This window comes from Monopterus albus, unplaced genomic scaffold (assembly GCF_001952655.1).
Source record: "Monopterus albus unplaced genomic scaffold, M_albus_1.0 scaffold3.1, whole genome shotgun sequence".
Taxonomy (NCBI): Eukaryota; Metazoa; Chordata; class Actinopteri; order Synbranchiformes; family Synbranchidae; genus Monopterus; species Monopterus albus.
Window position 1 is genome coordinate 2,548,348 of NW_018127883.1, and position 10,087 is coordinate 2,558,434.

Here is a 10,087-nt window from a genome sequence, read left to right on the forward strand (position 1 = left end):
AAATCAAGACTCCCTGGATCAGAGGGAAATGAAATCATGGCCTGCATTACAATCATACTGCCTGAAGGATGCTGGACAAACCAGTCATTATAAATAATGCCATGTTGAGCACATCTGCTATATACAGGCAGAATATTTTTACATCGGATACAACTATGATGCCTGGAGTACAGATGCACACATCACCCATATCCACTGTAATGGGACATCATTAGCCATAATCTTTTCACTTTACTTAAAGAATGGAACCCAACCCTCTGTGGCACTAGAGGGTTGGGTTGACCACATAATGTCAAGCGAGGTGGGTCATGTGGTGTTAAGGCCATTTAAAACTGTTCTACAGTTTCTGCTATCACAGCTATCAAAATGAGCTGCTTTATCCAAATTTTGGTATTTGGAAAAATAAGGACAGGCTCTGTAGTGTGAGTGCACAGCACAACTGTATCTAGATGTTTACAAAGCAGTTAAATGTTAAAAGGAAGAAAACCTTACACATAATGCACATAATGGCTGCTTTGTAGCATCTTGGTATTAGTTAGACATTTGCTAGAATCATACAAAGATGCGGCTCTGTTTCTTTTTATTCTGCTGCTCTGCTGTCAGACGACACATTCCCTGTGTTTACAGGCAAGTGTGTACACCAGGTTACAAAAAATCCACTTTGTCTGGGAGGAAATCAAGTTTCTCTACCACAAATCACAGAAATTGGATTTATTGTATACATGATGTTTAAGAAATCAGGTTATGGCAGAGGGTGGACAGTGCATGTAAATTCATTGAATAATCTAAAATATTTCAGTACAGGTGAAAATAACTCCCCTTGGAATTACCATAAACCATTCATCTCATTATTGGTTCCTCCACCTGTCACAAGACTACACATGTTTGATATCGGTCATGCTTAACATCTTAATGCATGCCCGCTCCTGCAAATTGCTACCATTAGTGTCTAAATGAATACCTTTCACACAAAAACAATGAAGACTAATAACTTGCTGCATTTGTCTTCAAAAATGCCATGCTCATCACAAATAGCCAACCCTTTTTTATTCCACCTTAGAGGAGTCATGATTTGATTTTAATGTGTTTCTTATTTCCAGATTGATCTCAAAAAGCACAAGGACTGAACCAATGCAAGTACTATTTACTGTACCTCCATGGGTGAAATGCCACATCTTCTACCCAAAGAGTGGGTGCCAAGTGCTTTCAAAAACTATCCTGAATTTCAAATGGGCAGACCAATGTTAACAGCAGCTGCTAAGAAACACCAGACATATGTTGTAGTTGGTGATCTGCTAGAGATTTACTAATACTGTAAATGTTTTATTAAAATGTTTGGAGTTATTTATAACTTTGTACTTTTGAGAGAGAGAGATCGTTTTGCAGAAAACACATTAGCACTTAAGTCACACAACAGGAGTGCTTGCTTTGACAAGAGGAATGTCTCAACATACCTTCTTCAGTAAAACATGGTTTGTGAAGCTGTGTCACAGGCACAACAATTCACTGTAAACCTTTAACTTAAGAGAAAAGGATCACTAGCAGGCCCCTGTCTTCTATGTGATTTGAAAATATATGCAAATTAGTTTTATATGTGAGCAATCCATTCATTCAAATCATGATAATGTCTCCCTGGTCCTAACTAATATCTGGCAATGAGAACAATTGTCTGCCTTGAAGAATCGCCTTGACACTCAACAGAGACGACAGCGCCCTGCACTGCATTCACTGTTGCAAACCAAATCTGTCAGATGCCATAATGATAAAAACAAGTACTGTAGTGTGGGTTAGCTAATGCGTACCAGCTGGAATGCAATGTTTTGTTGAAGCCCTGGGCACAACAGAAGCCATCACTTGAGAGGTTCAGCACCAGTTCACGGCACAACAGTGACATCTTTAAACAGTCTAGAAATAAAGTCTTGTTACGCTAACTGCTGTTGGTGAGCTGCTGTTTCACCTCACTGCTGTATGGCTGTGACAAACACACGACTGTGCTGCCATGCTGAAGTGTTTGAGAGCTGCTATAAGAGACTGAAAGCTGTGCTGAACGTATAGGTGAGTGCTGTAATTCATTCTTAGTCATTTTCTCCAGCAGCAGTCTAAGAAAGCAAAAAGTGAGATTGACTTTGAACTTCATGTATGCGACCGTCATACTTTGTTTTGTTTAAGCTCTGTTTCTGAGTGGCTCATAGTTCTAATAGTTAGATTTTAACTGAAAACAGCCTAGATGCCGAGATTTCAGAAATCCACTTTGCTTATACTGCAGTACTTAAGGGAGATGCTCATTAGGATTCAAGACTTGTCGCTCATACTAAAGACCCTTGAGCCTCAGTACAAGTCATACATTATTTTACCTAATCAGCCTTTTTCTAATCACACATGGTCCCTATTACCAAGCAGGGGTTTTGCCTTTGCTTCAAATTTATCACACCAAAGTCTCAAAATCCATTTGAGACCTTAAATGTTATCGAAATCCAGGCAGAGTCATTTTGGCTTTGTGCGTTTTCTTTCTTTCCATTCACTTCAGGAGATGATGCAACAGTGAACGTCTGGTGAGAAAAAGCAGGCATTGACAAGAGCCTGGACGGACATTTGAGGAACATCCCATACTGTTGATATAGCCAAAGCCTGGTGACAGTAAGATCTCTAATCAGAGACCAAAGCATCCTAGGCAGGCCCTTATGCAGTAACAATGCAGCAGCCTCAGAATGCCAGCTCCAATTTAAATCTGACACCGGAAAAGGGATTGAAAAGAATTGCAGTTAGAAAGGTGTGAACACAGGTTTGGGTGAGCTTCAGACCACTTAGGATGAAGCTCCTGTATGTAAAAAGATTGGAGTGAACAGTGTAAATTTATTTAATACAACAATTTCTTGCAGTACAATGTATACATGTTTAAAAGACTAACAAATTTGGATTGTAATTTATTATCTGCTATAGTGAAGACGTATTTCTGATTAAACTGGTAGACTAATTTTGAACTCAATACACAGTTTAAAACTGTATGAATATATATTACTAGTAGGTGTATATAATACTGTTTGGATTCACAATATGAATGTGTGCATACTTCTGTATGTCAGCGTGTTCCTAGCAATCTAAAACAGTTAATTAAACTACAAGTACAAAAATAAAACCCACGTAAAATGACAGAATAATTATATTCCATACACAGCTATTCCCCTTTACTATGTTCACCACTGGAAGCAGGCTTTCTCTATTTAAGCAATCTTTTATGTACTATTTCACACATTTGCAAAACATGACATAGTAATGGCTTTCTGCTCTCATTAAAGGAAAAAACGTTTTTGTTGATAAAGATAATTGTGTTTGATATAATTAGAAAATAACCTGGAGCTTTATTCCATCAGAAGTACCATCTATTATGTTAACCTGCAGCTGTTCTTCTTATTAAGCCATTGTAAAATAATTTAAAGAGCTTCATTCATCAGTGAGTAAAACTACAGACTATAAGTTAAGCTAAACTGTACTCGAGCTGCTTATTACAATTACTGTTTGTAATAATTTGCTGCTTGCTTCTGATGTGAGCTACAGTTTCTTTACATCCAGACTGTATGAATTTCCAACTGTACAGTTGTAGCTTCATTTGAGCTGAACTAAAACGTTTTTGCACCAAAAAAAGAAAAACAATCCCTTGCTTATAGACATTCATTTTTTTGTATAATTATTATCACAAAATTTAATTTGCTTACGTGACAGTGTACACAACTTGCAAGTGAAGCAAATCAGCACATTGCAGCTTACAGCATAGATAATGATCTAAATTCAATTTGTCTTCCAAACAGGCATCCACAGTATCACCATGTGGAAAGAATAAGCACCATCCGTCTTTTCAGCTGAAAAATATAAACATGTACTTGTTCACTTGGTGTGTTTGCTGTAGGACTGCTACTTGTCCTGTACAGTGCATGTCAGCACTTGATTTGCACAGTTTTTGATTGCTTTAAAACCAAAAAATAGGAAATTTACTCATTAAAAATGGATCAGTTTCATTCTTTCAATCAACAAATATTCACATACATACAAAAAAGTTATACTATTGTGTGTTGTGTGCAAATTCATTTTAGGGTATCTGACTGGATTGTGTATCTACAGTAGTTACATACCCAACTGTGTGAAAGACACACACCACTAATATCTGTCTATCCATCATATATAGTAAAATAAATACATTCATGCACTGAATGCTACCGACTTTATGCATCTGTAAAATGTTCTTAGAATGCAGACGTGGCTTTGTTTACCCCTCTCTCACACACAATGCTTTCACTTTTACTTGTTTGGTTACTGTGCACATTCAATGACAATAGACTCCTAGTTTTAAGGTCAGCTCTGGGTGCAGAGCAACCAAATGATTGTTTATTTAAAATGGATGTCTTCCACAGAGTTTCAGTTATTGGTTATAATTTGAAGAGGGTGGACAGTGAAAAGGTTTTGGTAGCTGTCGCACCTTGTGCTGTGTTGTGGTGTAAGGACCTCAAAAAGAAGCCAGGAAAGAGTAATGAGGTCTGTCATAAAGGATTCACAGTAGTCCCTCTAAAACCGGCTTGCCACCGTTGCTGTGGAAACGCACCTTCAGAGCACTTATTCTGCTTCACTGACACAGCATCGAGCACAAAGGTGCCAAGTACCCTCAGTGCACCTTTAGACTGGTACAGACATACTTTTGACACAGGCGCACATGTTAATATGCAACTTTAGTCCATACATGGATGATGTTAATTTAGAGGCTATAGTCATCACAACAATTTCACAATGCAGCTGATGAAACCAAGAGAAATGTCAGTTGGGGTGCAGATCTGCAGTCCTCGGTGATAACCCGACACCTGCAAAATCTCTTCTGACCTTCCACTGTCAGTATTCAAGAGCAGGTGGTCCTCTCGAGAAGATGGCACACGTGCGTCACATTAAAAACAAATCACGAATCCCATCTGCCATTGTACTAAGGCTGCTAGCTTCTCTCTGCATGTAGTTACCTTCCCACAGGCTTACACTATAGTCATGAGTGGAATAGCTAATGTCCCCACTAGGAGCCTCACCAGTTGGCACATTAGCCTCATTATATGAACTATGATTAGAGGGACATTAGCAATGTGCCTGTGGATGCAATATAGTGTTCGTACATATTGTTTACTATATAAAAATGCACATAAGGCGCATTACAATAATCATGTTTTCCAGGGATTAGAAATATTTTTGCAAAGGTACAACATATAGAAAAATACAAACTAGATTTATTGCACTTTCTGTAACAATATACTCGTATTTATCACATGACTGTAATCAACTCTGAGCTAGGACAGAGGTAAGCCAGTAGAAATATTTGAGCATGCAAAATGAAATTTGACAAACACCACTAATGTGCTATAACCTTTGGTTATACAGTGATTACCCAGATGCTGAAGTTTGTACTGCCAAACTGCTCCCTCTAATAGCCAAAGTACAAAATGGGTTTTCACAAAGACTGATCTGATTTGGGGGAGAAGCATTAATATCACAAAGTTTTTTTAAATTCTAAAAGCAAGTCTGCATCTTGTGAACAACTATAATGTCTGTACTGTTGGAATCTCACACTATGTAGCTGCTACTCTTACTGTCCCTTTTTTGTGTACCTTCTGTGGCCTATTGTGAGCTGTGATGTTGTGAGGGAGATTCCTGAGAGTCACTAACAGGATTAAAACTAGGTGTGACAATTTATGAATACCATGGCCAGTAAGGCTGAAAGAAACTTCAGAGCGAAGGTTTTGGAGTAGTCAAACCAAGCACTGGACTTTTCCTTACCATGGATGTATCCCCACCACACCACAAATACCTTGAGGCAGTTTTATAATGAGACAAAAAAAAGAACAAATTCATTTGAACTGGAATTTGACCTGTTTTGCAAATAATTCCTTTCCTGCGCCCAATTAAATATTTGTGTATATTATTCAAAGATTTGCAATCTTTGCCTACATTATATTAGCCTAGCTGTGACTCCTATTATTACTGGTTCTTCCTCATTTGTTTAATGAAGCCAACTGAATTCCTCTGTTTTACTATCATCAAACTACAATTTAATACTATAGAAATGTGACATTTTAATTTAAAAATATTTATGCTCATCACTTGCCATGTTCTTTGACAAAACAGTGTCAAACTACAGAACATTTACAGCTAAGCTGAGAATGCAGCCAAGAACACCGGAATCTCAAGTCCAGACTCACCTCTGCAGAATATTCAAGTTCAAAATCTTAGCCAGGTTGACACAAACATGTACAGCTAGACCATCTGAAAGCCCAGACAAACCTTTATACACTCTGAAAAGAAAGAAATTCATTCATTCTAGTTTGTGACATTGTAAACACGCCCTGCTTTGAACTAAATTCAAAATTAGTTACCATTTTTGCAAGACACAAAAGCATACTTATTCGACAATACATCTTAAAAGAAGATTAATTACTTTTCATTTCTGCAGGCTGCCCTTGAGGAAGCACTGAATATAAAGTAAACCCCTGCACCTAGGACAAATTTATGTTGTGGATCTTGATGATATTTCCACTTGAATTTTTATTGCACAATTGATGGATGTAACAACCAACCATAATTAACAGAGAAGAAACTGATTACCTCACCAAAAGTTATGTTCATCTGTGAATACAGTTGCAACACAAGGACAAGCAGATATATAATCAATGTAGTGTAAAAAGCTATAGGATGTAAGACACGTATTTTTCTTTAAATAACGCAGACACAAATGTAGAACAATATATTAAAAAGGACAGTGTTAACACAATGTAAAAGGCGAGGATAATGTTACACAGAACATTTTAAGTTCCAGAGAACAAGAAACAACTGTATCCTGCATGAGGATTGTATATCTGGAAACAGGCAGATGTGATTGAGACCAACCTCTCTAAGTTAGTCAGGAGCTATCGAGGCTGAGGAGTGAAACACCACAGGTCTAAGAGACGAACTGGCAGATAACCTGGTACAAGAATGCCTAGGCAAGCCCGTGTACCACTGACAAGTCTATGAAGAGGAACATCTGTAATTCATGGGACTGGATCCTTGCAAAGATAATCAAACAAGTCCTATGTACAGTAAATGCAACTGAATAATGCATGCTACCATTACCTAACATTAGTTGAGTGATTTCAGGTGAGTGAAACATAATGTCCTTCATAAAAGCACTCTGCACCATTCCAAAGCCATTAACTTTGAATAATGAATCACAGAACTTCACTTTCATAGTGAACATCACACCTGAAAAACAAATCCTAAAAGAGAGGTATATAAATAATTAAGCTGTCCTTTTAAAAAGTGTTTCCTTCAGGGCAGGATAGGTAGCGCATCACAAAAGCAGCACACAGACACAGCTCTAACTCCTATTAAAACTTCTTAAGACAGCTTAGAGGGTCTTGAGTAAATACAACTGAGTGACACTTTCATCTGTTTTGTTCCACAGTTGATACAGTTCGAAGCTGAGACCTAATTGCTTTGCTTTGTGTAGCTAGAAATAAGCTGCTTTGGTTACACGCCAAGATGGCTGCACGAATGTCCTCTCACTAATTACCTCTATAGGAACTACAATGTAGTGTCCTTAGATGACATCCGTGACTCCCAAAGCTTCTCTGTCAGTTCATGCAACGTGGCATTGTTTCTGCCATCGCCTCTAGCGCCCCCCAGATAAGAACACCCAGGCACATATTTTCAGATGACACACTGTGTTAATCTCTGCTCCAGGGCAAACGATCATGCTCTCAGACTGTTGAAACTGCCTCAAAGTTGCTATACTCACATATATGGAGCATGAAAACAAAGGTGAGGTGAAAGACTGGACAAAAATGAAGGCGATGTTAAGATATGACAGCTTTGACAGGATGTGATAAGAAGCAACATTCTATGGCAGAACATCCACACCTGTTTTGTTGTTGCTGATTTTACTATTCTTCTTTTAATTCAAACTTTTTTTTAATGCAGGCTGGTCAGTCTAATTGCAGTGACCTGCCTCAGGAAAACAGTGTAAATGTGGCAAAGAGCACAGTAACTTCCTCAAAAGCACTATAGTGAAATGATTCTAAATGCAGCGTTTCAAAGGCGCAGTTCATGTGAACATTCTGGACAAAAAAGCATGGATTAATAACGCTTTTTGAATAATCAGCTTTTACTGTCACTAGTCTCTGTTGCTTTAAAAAGTTTATTATTGTTATATCACCTTCCTATGTACTGTTACTAGAATTACCTCGACAGTTCATCCTCTTTAGTTGCCTAGAGTTTATCCTGGAGCGTAGCTGTCACTGTATTATTTACATTGTACAACCAATACTGTTACATCCAAACACTAGACTCAAATGCACATTTAAATTCATCTTAGGCTTTGACCAAGTTTAATTACAGTTTGTATTGTTTAAGAGAAAATAGAACAAACCTTTTTCATCATCAAACATTGGTTCCCAAAAGCTTGGTAGAACTATGTGCTGGGTGTGATGGAAATCAAGCTATTTATGAAACATACTGCTAGAAACATGTTATTATTCCCCACAGTGAAACATACCTATAATGGTACGTCTTCAGTAGACACTGGAAATTGCAGGGGTGAGTGGGAGAGATATTTCTATCTACTAACTGTAGAGGTTTGTCTATTCTGTACCCTGTATTAGTTTGTGAGGAATATTTACTTGTTTCAGAGCTTATTCAAACATATTTAGTGTGTTGAAAATTGCATCTTAAGTGAATAAAAGTCTGTTATTTGCCCATCAATCTGCACTCAGTAACCCATAATGACAAAGTGAAGACAAGGTTTTAGAAATTTTTGCAAAGGTATTAAAATAAAAAAATGGATATCTCATTTCTAACAGTATTCACACCCTGTGCTGTTGTTGTGGTCAGCTGCATCCTGTTTGAGCTGCCTGAGCCACACATTATTAGACAAAGAAAGCAATGCTAAGGAAGAAGTGAAATTTCAAAGAGTGTGAAATTGAGGCACTCATTGGAGAGGTGGAGAAACGATAAGGTATTTTGTTTGGTGGTCAACATACTTTACATTCACTGTATTTCATGTTATTACAACTTATGATGATTAGTCCAACCTTATAATATGCATTGATGTACAGCGCTCTAATGTACTTAAATCACACAATAGCATTCAGTAGTGCACCTGTAATTGGATCTGTGCTGGTTCCTTTTGTCTCCAGTGCCATGTTCACCTGAACAGATATCATTTTTACTGGTTGGCTGCCTCACATATATTATGGGGTGTGCCTTTTCCTTAAAGGGTATAAAAAGAATTTATGAGTATTCTAGAAGAAATATGCTTAAAATATGCTGACAGACAAATTACAGCAGCAGCCTGTTCTCATTATTTCATAAAATGGATAGGACCAATTTCCACACTTATTTGACCCATTCAAAGTACATTTTTTGCACTTTCTTTGGAGAAATTTAGCATTAACTTAAAATATATCTTAAAAGATTTTTAAAAAAGCTCAAATGTACATTGAATAAAAGGTGTTTTGCTTTGAGACCGTCTTTCTTGCAGCATAAAAGTGTAAGCTCCCATTGGCTTCGGTCTGACTAAACAGTGATATTTTGAAGTGAAAAGTCTGAGAACAGGCTGAGAGTAAAAAGAAAAGGTGACAATAAAGTCACAGAGGCCATAACAAATGACAAACAAGTACATCACAAACATGTTTCTCATGCTTTGTTTTCTCCTAAAAACATCACTAAATAGAGCTCTCTTATAAATTACTGCAATGTACCCACTGGGTCTGTAGTGATGCCATTTTCCTTTTCTTCTGAGAAACTGAGCACCACTACTGCCGGTGAGTTTCACCGGTCAGGGAGAGTAGGGATGCTCTGTGCAACAAACTGCCTGATTAGATCCATGTAAGCAATATAAGTGAGCAGGAAAATAAGAAAATAGGTAGTGAGAGAGGTAACTGTGGGAGGTTAGCTGGGCTAAAGATGAACATGAATCTCCTCCTAATTATTACAGCACAGGGTGAGACAAGTTCTTAGAACACCATGGGAAAGAAGAGGTGTTACGGAGAGTGGGAGTGTGAAGCTACAAGTTTTGAAATAATGCTGA

General features: G+C 37.7%; 1 protein-coding gene across 4 annotated transcripts in view; it reads right to left on the reverse strand.

The window, feature by feature from the left end:
- Positions 1 to 10,087, reverse strand: part of grid1a (glutamate receptor, ionotropic, delta 1a) — a 193,170-nt gene that overhangs the window by 36,451 nt on the left and 146,632 nt on the right. The window lies entirely within an intron of this gene.